The sequence below is a fragment of the Leptidea sinapis genome, chromosome 12 (genome assembly GCF_905404315.1).
Source record: "Leptidea sinapis chromosome 12, ilLepSina1.1, whole genome shotgun sequence".
In the NCBI taxonomy this organism is placed as follows: Eukaryota; Metazoa; Arthropoda; class Insecta; order Lepidoptera; family Pieridae; genus Leptidea; species Leptidea sinapis.
In genome coordinates, this window is record NC_066276.1 from 13,338,259 (window position 1) to 13,353,692 (window position 15,434).

General features: G+C 34.6%; 1 protein-coding gene across 12 annotated transcripts in view; it reads right to left on the bottom strand.

Annotated features, from left to right (window-relative positions):
- LOC126967070 (unconventional myosin-XVIIIa) overlaps positions 1-15,434 on the bottom strand; it is a 194,019-nt gene that overhangs the window by 86,115 nt on the left and 92,470 nt on the right. The window contains exon 1 of one of the 12 annotated variants that reach the window (XM_050811444.1): positions 10,054-10,202. The exons of the other annotated variants lie outside the window; for them this stretch is intronic. The gene's annotated coding sequence lies outside the window, so the exon portion shown is untranslated. Of the gene's footprint in view, positions 1-10,053; positions 10,203-15,434 lie in introns of those variants that run through there. 12 annotated transcript variants of the gene reach the window in all.

Consider the following 15,434-nt stretch of genomic DNA (forward strand, 5'->3'; position numbering starts at 1 on the left):
TTAAGTACAGAGATGGACTAGAGCTTGACATAGGCTACCTTTTATTGGAAAAAAAAATGGAGGGGTTGAAATGGCAGTTTGTATGGAAATTTCTCATCATCGAAGACAAAAGCATGAAACTTTGTATTTAGGCATTTGATAAGAAATAATTTATAAACATTTGTTCGAGCATTTTCGAAACTTTGACCTACATGGGGATGAAATAGGAGATTAAAGTTCACAGGGAAATACTATTAAAGAGACTATCCACAATGACAAGGGATATGCGCTGTATAGTAGAAGAGCACTGCCAGCAGCGGAAAGAGCAGTTGTATATGTGTTATTTGAAAAGTATCCTAAAAAATAAAAAAAATTGTCCAAAGTAACTATTCAATGCGGACGAAGTTGCAGGTAAAACCTAGTATATTATAAATTTGCAAACTTTTAATAGTATAACACGATGCACTTATTTTTGTAAGGGAAACAAGAGAGGCGCTATAACAATGTGGAAAAATGCACGCCTCATAATCTAATTTTCCACAATATTGTAAGGCGAGGAAAACATAACATACATATCAGTATAATTGTGAAGTTTGTCAACAATATTGTAGCGGGTGTAATCGATGCCAGTTATAAAAATATAGTATTTTATAAATAAATATTAAACGACGGTGAACTTGAAATTGAACGCTCATATATAGAAAAATATTACGGTACGGTAATTTTTTCGACACGGTCGTCCAGAAAAGATTATTTTTATTGTTATTATTTAGTATGTTAAACAGAATAATTGTTATTGAAATATAATTTATTTACCTCACAGATTATTTGACTTGATACATAATCAAATCTATCAGAAATGACCTATTGAATTATCCTTTAATATTCTGTACGACTTTCCCTTTAGCCCTTTATATACTCCTGAGCTGCGGGACGGAGTAGTATTTATACAAGCTCTCTGGAAAACTCGCGTAACGCGTTTATTATGTAAGCAGGCAGCGCCGGGGCTCAAACAGAGTGTAATGTATGTAGAATAAGGATATTTAACATATTGTTTGTTAATTATATGAAATAAACCTATCAATAGGTATTTTTTTATTTTTCACTTTTTAGTGTCATTAATCAGGTAAACTATGACATTTTGTAGTAGACAAATAGTATTTTTTTTAAGTAGCTATGGGTAGGCCTACGAAAAGTTCCGTGTGTCTGAAACAAAATAGAACCCCTATGTTACGTTCTTGTGAGACACTGAAATATCTTGAAGAACGTTTTGAATGACAGGTAAGACCCACTTATCGGCAAATGGCTTAATAATAATAATATATAAACAATCTAAATGAAAACTCCTTAAAAAAAGCAATACACACACTCTATAATAATATCATCCACGTAAACAAAAATATTCATAAAACATGTTCATAAAATGAAAACTTCTAGGCAAAACTAAAATAAAAATAAAATAAAATAAAACTATGGTAAATTTTATGGGACCAAATGGCAAACATTCCGCATCAAACTAAAGAAGAATCGAATTGAGAACCTCCTCTTTTTTGAAGTCGGTTAAAAAATTTGCGGGGGTGAGGCAAAGAACTTTCGAGAACCATTAATAGAAACATATATAAGAAACGCATATAGGCGTTGTGGAATTTCTGCGATCGGGCTTCAAGAGGAACAATTAATAAGCAACAACACAGAAAGAAAAGTCTATGCCTCAGATCTGCCTCTCTGAGATCAATCAAGACTGCATTTTTATTAACCGGCCCTTAAATCCTACGCAATCTATTCGTCACAGGATAAACGGAACCCCAAAAACTCTTCTATTGAATATTTAATGTAGATATACCTATGGATGTCACGAGTGATAAGATACGACGTGATAGAAAGCGTCGCGTGCGTCTCCGGTTCCGCTATACCAATTACCAAATGCATTATACTTACAATTTGTCTTATAATCTCTTGATATTCGATTAGTTTAACAATGCACTCATTAAATTTATCATTAATTTCAGGGGGACTGCAGATGAAAACGAGATCTGGAAAGGTCTAAAAAATGTAAGTTTTACGCAAACATTTGATATAAAACCGTTACTATTACACACGTCTTAATCCTTGAAGGCGCGGTCATACCTCAATATCCACAAAAATTGGTTTCTTAGGGAGTCGATTACAACGTAACGCAATGAAAATATTCCGACGCAAAAAATACAGTGCACAAAGAAGGATCTAAAGAAAATTTTTAACCGAATAGAATATTGATATATAATTTGAAATATACATTAAAAAATTTGGAAGTTGCTTCCCAAAAATAAACTGTGGAGTCAAAAATCTCCGTATTTTCAGCGATAACAACATTCTTTTTTTAAGGAATTGAATAGAATTAGTACTTTTCTAAAACTTAAACCGATCAATATTTAAATTTTATATGTAAATTTTGAATAAACAAAAGAAAATCAGTGAAATAAATGCCCATTTGCAGCTTAGCCACATGATCAACACAAATATTGTAGGGTTGGTTGTAGCATTTACAATCCTAGTCAGTCCGCGCCTTAAAAGCGTATTTAAATGTGTAACACTCGCGTTAATCAAAGAAAATACAATATATATTAACTTAGCAATTCTTGTATGAATAAATAAATATATTGCAGAGTAGCGGATATTTCTTTTAAAAGTTGCGTTCTAAATTTATCGAAATACACCACATGTTTAAATCAATAAAAAAGAAACTCTGCAATGTACTGTGTAAAACAATTGTAACTATATATTCAGATTTTTTGTACCTACTCGACAGACAGAAGTATTAAATCGTAAGCAATTCAAAAAACCTGCAGCTGAAAAGATGGACATAATACTCATTGAGAATCTAAAATACTACGTTTCGTTGTGGTGTTGTTACTTATATAATTTATACGTCTAGATAGAGTCTCTTGAACAAACGAACAAAAACAGGCTAGGAATATTAGTTTGGTGTGTGGGACAAGCTACGTCTTACGAGTGTCATGCGAGTGCATGCATTTCTCAAAATAGCAGTTAGTTCTAAACATAATTTTTTTCGATGTTGTCAAAGTCTATCTGGACGTACTATGAGTGATCTAAGTGAAATAATTGTGCGCGAGACCGGGAATGAAAGCACAACGCAAGTAAAAATTGCTTTGCGATTTATGAAAACATTGTGAATTGTCAATACTTCGTAGTTTTAGGTGTGCAATTAGAACTGCATAGATTTCAATTAAGTCTTCTAAATTTTATTCTTTAGACACTTGGCCCTTATTTAAAAAAAAATTGCGATGTCTTCCTAAATATACAGTTATTAAAAAACGAAGTCACGGGAATTAGCTAGTACACAATAAAAATTTGTTATAGAATAATGATTCCAATTAAGAAGAAGTTATTAGAAGTTTATACACCACACAGTTTACACAATATAAAGTTCCTGCTGAATCTTTACCACTGAAGAAATTGAATGATTGAATTTGAATAAATAAAGCCACTAAGTAAAATGCGGCCTCCAACATTAGCTCATATTAGCTCAGCTCAACAAAATGACCAGTGGATAGTGTAAGCTGGCGGCATTTAAATTCAATGAATTATATAATATTAGCTGACCCGACCCAACGCTGTTCTGTCAATAGAAAAAAATTATGTAAGTATTCGGGAATAAGGTAGTCTAAAGCCATCGGAAATGTGTAGTCAAAGTTAACATCGCCCAATGAAGAACTACTAAAAAAAGACTTACTAAACTCTACTTATCCGTTAGGCATAAGAAGTTTATGTTTGTTTCTCGCGTTAATATTAGACATGATTCTGGCAGTATCTAGCAAATTCGTTAATGTGCTTAAGAACGTAAAGTAAGTACTTTACTACTATCACATATTCTTTGACATTATCAAGAATATATTGAGATGCAACAGTCAAATGTTTATTAATTAAAAATTTTCTCTTAATGGTTCTTTACGACCTATTTTTTAAATATCGCAAATAGCCCTTCTTTGCAGTGATTCTCTACATTGATGGCATTAATATCGGCTGCACTGTCATAACAATATACGATAGGACATAATACTGTGAGAGTAACAAAAGAAAACTAATCACGCCATGTCGGTTAATTTTGGGCACATATGCTGCAGAACTAAGTCTATTAGCCAATCCTTGGGGCCCCATTGTAATTTGGATTTAAGAGAAGTGCCATGAAATATACCAGATTCCACCGGTTTTACCACCTGTTCGTTTAACAAAAAATTCGCATCAACATTTTTGACATTTGGCGTGGTAAACTTAATACAGTTATACATACATGACTATTTAATTATTTTTATAACTCACTTAAACAAGAATGTGCTAGTTAGTGTAGCCGTAGCTTATAAGTAATAACAAACATTGAAGAGTAAGGTGAACAAAAATTAACGCCTGTGAAAATGCTCATAGCAATCTTACGTAGTACAATATAGGCAACGTTCATGTACATAGCACCTGCGAAAATGCTCATGGCAATCTCACACAAAAAAAACTTAATTATCTGAAAGCATCACACACTAAATAGATACGATTATATACAAGTTGATCACTCGGAATCATTCACAATGAGTTCACTTGTTATTTGATAAGGATTGTTTATACAGAGTTTTACAATGAGTTCGCGTTATACGGAACGAATGCGTTTATTGTTTCTGGATGTAATAGACAGCTCGTCAGATTATTCTGAATTATAATTTGATTCACGTCTTCCTTCACATAATGTTAAGATGTGATCTGCTGATATATTTATATACGCAAATAATAATCTCACCATCATTCTATATATGTCGGTGCCCACAGATACTTTACGTTAAAATATAAATTATCTGCACTGTGTGTGTTAGTTCATAATAACGATATTGAAAGATATATGCTCAGATACATATATCTTACCGTGTCTGCGTAGAGTGTGATTCGTTAAACGGGAATATGATTATCTTGCTGTTGGCCCATTGAGCGTCTCCATTATCTATTTCTGCCATGAAGCAGTAATGTCTAAGCATTACTGTGTTTCGGTCGTCGTAGCTAGTTAAATTATTGGTAAAATGAGACTTAACATCTTACGTCTCGAGGTGACGAGCGCAATTGTAGTGCCGCTCAGAATCTTTTCGTTTTTCAAGAATGCTGAGCAGCACTGTATTAGATTGGGCACGGTGTATCAATTACGATCAGCTGAAAGTCCTGCTAGTCTCGTCCCTTATTTATAAAAAAAAACACTTGTATGTTTCTTTGTTCAAGTTAATCACAGACTATGGTTTTCAAGTGTGTCAATGTGTAAGCTCTCTGTAACATTTACTGTCTGTTTCATTCCAATTAGTTTACAAACAAAAACTTAACTTGTTTGAAATTAAACGTCAAATAACGCGGCCAATGTCGTGGGCGTCCTAATAATCAACGTCCATTACGGCCCTGTAATGTTCTCTTCTTAGTACATTCATTAACATGTTAAGCACGGATTCTATTTATTGTAAATTGTACAGTAATGAGTAACAAGGTTCATCGAACCCGCTCCCCATTATTAGTATTCACTACCTCATCCCAGGTCATCTAGACTCATCACTATCCTTGCATACGCAATGCATACACTGTCTCTAATATGTTTATTAACTAGTTGAAGTCCGCCACTTCGTCTGCATGAAATTCCGCATTGGGCCCAGAGCGGAATGTGAAATGAATGATGAGTAAAAAAACTAAACTCTGACTAGAGTTTCAAGTTTTTTTTTATATTTTAATAAAGAACGAGAGAAGCAGGACGTTCACCTGATGATTATGGTAATTGATACGCCCTGCCCATTACTATACAGTGCCGCCCAGGATTCTAGAAAAACCCAAAAACTTTGAGCAGTACTACAATTGCGCTCGTCACCTTGTGTCATAAGAAGTTAAGCCTCATATGCCCATTTCACTAGCTACGGCGCCCTTCAGACCGAAACACAATGCCGAAGCCGTTGTGGTACCCATAATCTAGCCGGCATCCTGTGCAAAGGAGCCTTCCACTGGTAAAAAGTAAAATAAATTACTTTATCTATTATTCAATACAACGAAGCAGATATTCTGCTTCCAATTACTATTATTATTACTATATTATACTCTCCGTCTACTACACAAAAATCTGTTCCTTAGTTAAACAAATACAAAATGTAGAGAAAATATATATTATACTTTTTAGATACCTTGCCTTAGAATATATATGCATATTTGAAGTCAGATTTTTTATTTTAATCCAAAATTTCACATATTATTACCAATATTTATTGAGGCTATGAATGAACTTCTTATGCATAAAGTAACTAATGTCAAGATTTTTCTATCATTTGGATTGACCTATATCTACGCCTAAGACCAAAAGAAGGACAGTTAATATTAAATAAATAGAGACAGGAATTGGTCGCAGAAAAAAAAACGTTGAACGGATCATACAAACGGAGGCAATTCCAAGAAATGGAATTATAAAACCCCTTCAGTACTTCAACCAGCAAACTTCACGGCTAATATATTTGGTAATACGATTCCATTCAAAGTGTCTCTCTATCAAATCTAACCTAACTATCCTTAGTTTAACTTACTAGAGATAGACAAATCTATCCTTTTACGCTTACTTACATTTCAATAACCTATCGACAGAAAGCATTGGACTATAACAAATAGTATAACTATATTGGACATAACTATGGATAGATCTTGTCATTAAACGGTGATAGCAATCTATCCGTAACTAGAGATACGTTATTGAAAACGGCCATTAGTAAAACAAAGTTCCTAATCCATGTTTCTATATGACAATGCTTGACTCTTCGTCAAGACACTCATGACACTAACAAACAGTAGTAAAATTGACACAATTTTACAGAATTGTGTAAGCAATAATTGAGTATCAGTGTGAATATAGTAACGTATATAGACAACCTGACAGTCCGATTATGTCTTATTCAACACGCCATTCCATTATTGTGATATAGTGTATGTTCCGATATGCACTGCGACCACTGTACAGTGTGACGTAAATTTAGTATACCGTGAAGCCGTTCCTTTATAGTCAGTTTTACTGGTTACTATTTACAACGGAACGCAATCCCGCGTATACTGTCAGCCGAATTTTTTGACGCAGCATTCAAATGAGTCTATTAAAGTTTTCTAGTTCATTAAAAAAAACTGTTGTTGGAGTACTGTCAAATAAAAAATATTTGGGAATAAACTGGAGGTATTGTTTATAAAACGTTAAGCACTCGAGTGGTTTTGACTGATCACGTGGTACTGTAAAAAAGTACTGCGAGTACCATACCTCGAAAACGCCAGTGCTCACAGTAGAATATGGCGGCGATTTATAATGGCAGTCCATAACGGAACGAATTTTTCTACAGTGATAGCACTGTGCAGTGCTCGCAGTGCATATCGGAACATACCCTTAATATTAAAACAATTGTGATTTGGCGGGAAATTATCATAGTTTTTAATCTACTAAATGTTTAATTGATGATAAAAATTGTGATCCGTACGTAAATTGCAATAATGTAAAATTACGTAAACATCGTTTCAATGTTGGCTTACAACATTTTGCTACTAAAAACGACGAGGCGTTATATTTTTTGTCAAACTGCCAAAGCGAAGTATATATTATTAATACTAGCTGACCCGACAGACGTTGTTCTGTACATAATAAATAAAATACTGTTTTTGATGAAATTATCAATAATATTTCATAACATCAAAAATTATTTCGTAAATTATGTTCCCTGTTGCTGTTTCACAACAGAACTGTCAAACCGTGCGTCAATAAATTCTCTCATAGAAAATATGTCAATACAAAACAAATATTGGAAATAAAAAAAAATTATAGCTCACAAATCGAAAAAAAAACTATCCTATCTCTCATGTTGAATTAAACTGCACTCCAAGTATATATAATCCCCATTAAAATCCGTTCATTAGTTTAGTAGTTCACTGGAAACAAACATCAGGACACTGAATATATAATATATAAAGAAACTATAATATATCTGAGCGGTTATTACAATTAAACATTTAAATTATGTCTCAAGTTGACGAACTCAATCGCCATGCTGTTGGGGTTTCACTCAATATTATAAAAATCGAATAGAATTCTGTAACATTGTTACATTGTTACAGAAATGTCGCAGTTCTACAAAAAATAATAAAGTTGACTTCATAATAACACTCCTTCTGTGGTATTCTTTGTCTCAGCTTTAGTACTCTAGTTTTCTAATTTTTTTATAGGAGAGGAGGAGAAACGAGCGAACGGGTCACCTGATGTGAGTACCGCTGCCCACATTCTCTTGTAACACTAGAGAAATAACAGGAACGTTGCCGGCCTTTTGTTTTTCGTAAATAACTTAATTTCAATACGATTAACAAAATCACTTGGATACGATCTAACACACATTTCTCGTAGAATACATAGAATATCTCAAAAGTGCAGTTGATTGTCCTATTCTTATAGAAAAAATTAAACTCAAAGTAACTGTTTAATCCTACATCTACCCGTAGTATCCACGTATTACAAACAAAATTCCTTTATGTGGCGAGCGACTAACAACTTCAATCGTTTGATGTTTTTAATATGTATGTGTATGGCTAAGCAATTGCTTAGCCAGGGGTTCTTCATGTTAAAATATATTTTTTTCACTTGGTTTTTATAATAATTCTTCTCTTTGTTTTGTTAATGTGTTTAATTCATTGTCTGTATCTTACTGTATGTGCTGCGATTTACTGTATTTTCTCTCTGTTTCTAAATGTGAAAACCGTTAATTAGCTGTTTGTTTTATATTCTGTAATACATTTTTTTTATGACAAAGAGAGACGAGCAGATCGTTCTGCTGACGGTAATTGATACGCCCTGCCCATTACAATGCAGTGCCTCTAAGAATTCTTGAAAAACCAAAAAATTCTGAGCGGCACTACAATTACGCTCGTCACCTTGAGACATAAGATGTTAAGTCTCATTTGCCCAGTAATTTTACTTTTAGCTACGGCGCCCTTCAGACCGAAACACAATAATGTTTACACATTACTACTCCACGGCAAAAATAGGCGCTGTTGTGGTACCCATAATCTAGCCAGCATCCTGTGCAAAGGAGCCTCCTACTACTAAACACATATTAAGTATCATTAATAACCTGGTACGCAATGTATCCTATCAATATAATTATCTTTTAATCCTATCTCACAGGTCGATCATGAAAGCGAAAGCGGATGTTTCCTTATCTTGGTCCACTCCTAGACAACTACCTAAGCTATGGGCTTACATTTAACTTTCATTATGCTAATACAGATATATGTGATTTAGCCTGCGCCTATCCTATGATAAATTACTTCCAGATTGTAATAATATTTATAAGACTTTTCTCGGTTTTAATTTGAAAATTAAAATATGGGAAATGCAACAAAGAGGAGGCAAGAAAATATTATAATAATTATTATGACAAGGTCAAATAATCAGAAGCTGTTACGACAACATGCTATTTTTATTTCTAAAACTCAATTAGAGATGTAAGTAGTAATTATTTAGTCAAATTTAAATGATCGCAAGTTTTCGTGGCTGTAAATCAGCAAATTTCATATCTTCGACTAACAATAATACAAAACTAACGTAATAAAGTGATGTAGTAATTAATACTTTATAAAGTCTCGTGCCAGAATTAGGCAAGTAATAAAATAATAAGGATTAATATCGTATTTGTGTAAACTGCTTTAGCTAATTGACGCTATCTAAGCCTTTTGAGATATAACAAAATAATGTATGGTGGAATTGTGTATCTTATTTAGGTCTACAGAAAAGTCCGCGAGGGTATATATGTCTCTATATCTCTGAAGGATAACATACTATATCCATTTTAATACTTTAAAAAATTGGACTACATAATACTTTAGACTACATTATTCCGAAATTTTATATTTTTTTTTCAACGGACAGAACAGCGTCCGTAGGTTCAGCTAGTGCTAGATAAAAAGTTTATGGAGAACAAAATAATAGATGTCATTAATCAAATAACAGACAGCGAGCAAAACTTTGTTTTCAAGAAATAAAATGATTAAAATACGTACATCATCATCATGTTGAGGGTTGTGTTTGTGAGGTCTCCAGGAGAGTCCAGCGCCGCGGGCGTCCCAGCACAACCCACACCAGGAACAAGGCCGCGGCCAGATAGTGGACCCATTCGGGTATCGAAAATTCGACCGCCGCTGTAGTGCATCTGATCAAAGTGGCCATTTGGAGATTGCGCTCGCAATCGAGTGACACCTTATTACCTCAAGAAATACTTTTGTGGGCCTTTTTCGTGCCTATAAATTTCCTACCACTAGTAAATCTAAATACTAGCAATTTTACTAAAGCAGATGACGTCATACTCGATGAACAAGAAGTCAAAATAGCAAATCGCGCTACAGCTATAAGACAGAACTGTCAGAATGACATATAGGTACTACGCTACAAAGGTTAAAAGATCACGAAGATAATAATATGAGACATAGTAATCGGAAAATGTATGTTAATAAAGACTGGCGATACGAAGTAACGAAACTGAACTGAACTTAAAAAAATACTGAAACTTCTCTCAAGTTCTTAAGTCCTACCCAACCCTATTGGAGGGATTCTTAAAGTACAATTTGTTAATTTCAAAGGTGAAACCCCTAAATTTAAAGTGTTTCTCAAATTAAGTGGAACTAAGCAGCTACTTTTAATAAGAACGGCATACTGAAAAGACACTTAACGTATGATAGCTGTCATATGAACTCCATAAGTCAGTTTTGAGCCTTCAAATTTAAGAGTGGTCATATCCTTTCTCAAATTCATTTGTGTAGTTGTGTTGGGTTATTTTAAAGCGCAAAAATGTATTGTTCTTCTCATTCCTAACTTTCCGACGAGGCGATACTATTTCTCCTAGGAATAAGTGTAAAGTTTAATGCTTTTGAAAAGTACGACGACAGCCAACGATGATTTCGCCTTATGAAAGAAACTGTATTGTATTTGGAAACGCTATGTGGCCAAAATGTGAAAAAAAAGAATACTGATATTAATACAAGCTCCTATGACATTAGACAGTAAATTAATGCATTAAATAAATTAGTATGGATGGAACGCTACAAATCACGTCTATGTTTATTCTTAAAGAAACTAGATGGCGCTGCTTGTACCATTTAGATAATAATAGTAATGACTATTTTTAAATGAGAAATTTGTGTATTTTTTTTATGAAAATAAGGGACGAGACAAGCAGGACGATCGGCTGATGGTAATTGATACGCCCTGCCCATTACAATGCATTGCCGCTCAGAATTCTTGAAAAACCCAACATCTCTAAGCGGCACTCCAATTGAGCTCGTCACCTTGAGACATGAGATGTTAAGTCTCATTTGCCCAGTAATTTCATTAGCTACGGCGCCGTTGTGGTACCCATAATCTAACCGGCATTCTGTGGAATGGAGCCTGCCACTGGTAAAATTATAATACATATGTACTCTATGGAAAAGATGGACAAACTAGCGTACGGGATGTTAAGTGATCACCGCCGCCCATATTCTCATGATACGCCAGAAGAATCACAGGAGCCTTGTCAGCCTTTTAGAAAGATGTACGCGGTTTTTTAAGGTACCGAAGTCGCATCGTGCTGGTTACAGCGCACGTGTTGAGCGACTGCAGTAGTAAACTTTGTCTGATAAATTTAATAATAATATTTTAAGAATATTCAAATATACAAATATTGAGAGAATAATTTATTAATATCAGCCATGCAAATGTTTGACATATATCATTTATTATACATTCAATACACCTAAAATTTAATGCCAAACAAATTTTAATTTTGTGTCGTGACCTTCAATAATAATACCTGGCACCCATTGTACACGCGAATACCTAGTCTTTGAATAAATAATTGATTTGAGAGTTAGATTATTCCTATTTATTTCATTTAAATCGCATCTTTTAGAATGATACAATATTATGTTGAAATATAAACTTATAAAAATAGGCATTTGCTCGCGAAAATCCAAGACGAAATTCGATGGTCTTTTTTGTATGGACAAAGGAGTACAAAAGAGCGTACGGGTCACGTTGTCAAGAGGAATCACAGGAGCGTTTCCGGCCTTTAAGGATGCGCTATTTTTGAAGGCAATGAATGTCGTATCGTCACGGAAATACCGCTCGAGGAAGTTCATTCCAAAGCTTTGTAGTACTGGAAAAAAGGTCCTTGAAACCCGCACTGAGGAGGACCGCCACACATCCAGATGGTGGGGATAATATCCTAACTTGAGGCGTGTCGTGCGAAGGTCTAATTCGGCGGCAGGAATCCGTTGAAACAGCTCTTCGGAACACTCCCCGTGATAAATGCGGTAGAAGACACACAATGAAGCGACGTCTCTACGCAACGCCAAGTGATACAGCCGTTCTCAGAGCACTGGTTCCCAGAGAATTCGAGCTGCTCTGTGATCAGGCTGACAGGCTTAGGATCCTCACACAAAGCTATCTTTTGAAACTAACTATTATGTCATTTTATGTCTAAGCTAAGTGCTTCGACAATTTATGTATTTCTATGTAATTATTAGTACTATTATTATTATTATTGTATTTCATTGAAATTATTATTATTATAAGAATTTTCCGGGTATAAGAATTATAATATTGCAGATATCAACTTGAAAAAAAAAATTGTTTTTTTTTTCGCGATTAATAGGGGATTTGGTCTTTTCCCATCTAAATTAATAAAGTCTATTGATAATTGTAATATTTATTTAAGATTTTAATAACGTAGGCCGGGTCCCACTATGCCGGACCGGCAGATTTACCGGCGCGGTAAAATAGCCGGAAGAGCTAATGGCTAAAGAATTTATATGAAGCTGTTCACATTATGCCGGATCCGGAAAAAATACTGAGCCCGGCATTTTTACCGAGCGTTTTGTCACTGCGAAGTGCTGGTGCCGGTGCCGGACCGGAGTAATGTGAACGAATTTGCGCCGTCATCTGTCCCCCGCTCGCCCCGCCCGTGCTCCCCTCACGTGATTCGGCTTGCATTTTCTGATAAAAGAAGACGTGTAGCATGGATATTCAAGCAGAAACTATAATTATGTCCAAGAGATACCTGTTCTGTTAGATAAGACCGAAGAAGATCCGGGATCCGGTGTAATGTGAACATTCTATCCGGTGTCCGGTTTCCGTCAGATCTACCGGTCCGGCATAGTGGGAACAAGGCCGTAGCAGTTTATGGATTTTTCCTTGTCATTTAAGAGTTACAGATAAGTCTCATTATTAAAATCAGATCGAATATTGGAACTTATGAGAAATTCAGAAAACTCTGATTTAAATGAAAACATGTAGCGTTTCTATTTTTTGAACAAAACATTATGGATTTGTTTACAGAAAGTGTTATTAAAGGAAGTTGAACTGATGAAGAAGAGCACGGATGGTTTGCGGAACTTTTCAATTGTAATAAAGAATATTAGGTATGTCGCGGATTTAGTAACGTATAAACAAGATAGTTAAGCGTCTATAGCCAACCAAATGTAAATAATTGTGATGAAAATTTTAGTACCATTGGACACCTGATCAGTTGATGAAATCTATAATTTGTATAATGTCCTATTCGTGTTTGGTATTATTGCCACAATCGTCATGAGACGAACTATATTCGTTCATCCATACTAATATTATAAATGTGAATGTAAGTTTGTTTTTAACACTTTCACGCCTAAACCACTGAACCAATTTTCATGAAATTCAATACATAGATAGACAAGAGCTTGGAAAAGGACATAGGCTACCTTTCATCGCGAATAAAAGGCTAGGCGGGGTTGAAACAGGGTGTGAAAATTTGTATGAAATCCGTTATTATCGAAGATAACACGATGAAAATTTGTATTTAGGCACTTGATAAGAAATAAATAAATATTTGTTGTAGAGTTTTTAAAATATAGACCTGTGTGGGGATGAAAGTTCAATAGTTTGTAGCTTATAAAAATGTATTAACCACAGCAGTTTGTTGTGTATTATTTGCAAAGTGCGTATATTAATCTATACATCTATACATATAAATAAAATTGAAGTGTCTGTTTGTAATATTGAAACAACCGTTTTTTACTACATGTATATGAATATATACGCAACGTACACCAAAATAACATTTTTTACAATTTTTATCTGTCTGTCTGTCTGTTTGTTCCGGCTAATCTCTGAAATGGCTGGACCGATTTTGGCGGGACTTTTATTGGAAGGTAGCTGATGTAATAAGGAGTAACTTAGGCTCTGTTTATTTCAGAAAAATAAAGTAATGTTGCAATGTCCAAGAAACGGTCTAACCCTAAAAATAATTTATATGGCAAAACAACGTTTGCCGGGTGATCTAGTTAAAAAATAAAATTGCCGCAAAGTAACTTTTGCACGCGCACGAAATCGCGGGAAAACGCTAGTAATATGTATATTCGTATTAAAAAAGTGTGACATAAACAAAAATGCTTACTTTACTTGATACCACATCAGTAAAAGCAAAATATGCTAATAGTACCTATTGAACTATTATGTCTTTTACGTACATACATATTATGTCTTAGTATATTATAAGATATGTTTGCTCTTCAAACTGTAAACTGCCTATTAAAAACGGTCCGTGCCTCAATGTGGGTTGTTTTAATGTGGGTTATGGCATACCAGATTAGATTATATTCTTAACTTTCTACATTTTACGATGCGAACCGACGTTTCGTTGTGTGACCTGTGTATAATATATTATAATGTGTTTCCTTAATGAACGAATTTAAATTAAGTAAAATAAATAAGACTTATTTTTATTTGAGCTTCTCAGTAGAAAGGTAGTCCCTCATTTGAACACCCCTTAGCCGTTAGCATTTTCTCCAGTCGATTTAAGTACAACAAATCCCTTTGAATACCAGAAAAAAACAAAAAGACACCTCAACAAACGTCATAGTTACCTACTTTTTTTTATTTATTTATGTAAATAAGGGACGAGACGAGCAGGACGTTCAGCTGATGGAATTGATACGCCCTACCCATTACAATGCAGTACCACTCAGGATTCTTGAATAGCCCAAAAATTCTGAACGGCACTTCATTGCGCTCGTCACCTTGAGACATAAAATGTCAAGTGTCATTTGCCCAGTAATTCACTAGCTACTGCGCCCTTCAGACTGAAACACAAAAATGCTTACACATTACTGCTTCACGGCAGAAATAGGCGTCGTTGTGGTACCCATAATCTAGCCGGCATCCTATGCAAAAGGAGCCTCCCACTGATGAAATTCCCACTATTTCATTTACAACGGCAAGCAGGGACATATTAGCGCATTAAAAACTCTTTGTGCCCAAAGCAACCTAGAGAAAACGCAAATCGATTTAAACAGCAAACTAAGTCAAACAATAACATGAATCTAGTCACCAGAGCACACACAAATGTGTTTAACAAGCAAATACGACGAAA